Source organism: Glossina fuscipes, unplaced genomic scaffold (genome assembly GCF_014805625.2).
Source record: "Glossina fuscipes isolate IAEA_lab_2018 unplaced genomic scaffold, Yale_Gfus_2 27, whole genome shotgun sequence".
NCBI classification, from domain to species: Eukaryota; Metazoa; Arthropoda; class Insecta; order Diptera; family Glossinidae; genus Glossina; species Glossina fuscipes.
The window spans coordinates 1,021,309-1,022,586 of record NW_023998422.1 but is presented as its reverse complement, the minus strand read 5'-3'; positions in this window follow the sequence as shown (position 1 = coordinate 1,022,586).

Genomic DNA, 1,278 nt, shown 5'->3' with positions numbered 1-1,278 from the left:
TTTAAATACGACATAGGTAAATCGCGCGTATTAAGCAATGTTGCTTTATTGGACTTTAAAGAGTCCGATAACGAGAATAAGTGATAGACTTCATTTAGGTTCTTGCAAGCTACTCTGAGCGGATTAAACAGCTCATAATTATATTTACACTGACTAAGCTTAACCAAGATAAAGTGCCTAGAGAAGCGGTTAGGGACATTAAAGCTTATTTCACCAAGTAATAAAGACGAGTATATAGCACCATTTATTACTTTAATTAGAAAGGAAACGCCAAGAAGAAACCTACGTTTCTCAAGAGACGGTAGGGACAGCAAAAGCAACCTATTTTCATATGGAGGAAGAGAGGCAATCGGATCCCAACCCAAATTTCTAAGGGCAAACAGCAAGAATTGCTTTTGAACAGATTCAATTGAATCTACCTAGCACCTATATGAAGGAGACCACACAACTGGGGCATACTTGAGTATTGGTCTAACCAAACACACGTACAGCCTTTTCGTAATGTAGGGATCACCAAGCTCTTTGGACCACCTTTTTATAAAACCAAGCGCGGACCTAGCTTTGCTAATCGAGAGCTTAATTTGCAAGTTAAAACGTAACCTATGGTCAAATAGAACGCCTAAATCTGTGGTCGAATCGACGTCCTCCAACTTATGCGAATCTATGAAATACTGAGTAATGAATGACTTTCTTCTTGAGAATGAAAGCTTCTTACATTTACTCAGATTTAGTTTCAGAAGATTCAAAGAGCACCATGCAACAAAATTATCCATATCACCTTGAAGCTGATGTGATTGCGATTCAACAAAGAAGGAAGAAAAGAGTTTCACATCATCAGCATACATTAAGATCTGGCTGGAATTGACCACCGATGGGAGATCGTTAATGTTTAAACTGAATAAAATGGGACCTAAGTGAATTCCTTGAGGTATGCCAGACGTAACGGGGTGATGAAGTTAAACAAAACCCTGAAGGACCTATTGTGCAGATAAGAGCTTATCCATTTCACTAAGTAGGCTGGGAAATCAGAGGCTTGGAGTTTAAAGATTAGTAGTCTATACTTCGCATTTGATTTTAAAAAAGGTAACGCTTTATAACAAAAAAAATAAGTTACTTCATAAAGTAGGCTAAATGACAAAATTAAAACCAATTCATATGTTTATGCTACAAATTCAAATTCTTATGAATAGAAAAGTGTTAAAATTATTATTTCCCATGTTTTCCTACTCTGCACTGTACTAAGTACCTGAAAACAAAGTTCAAAAAAGGAAAAAAAAA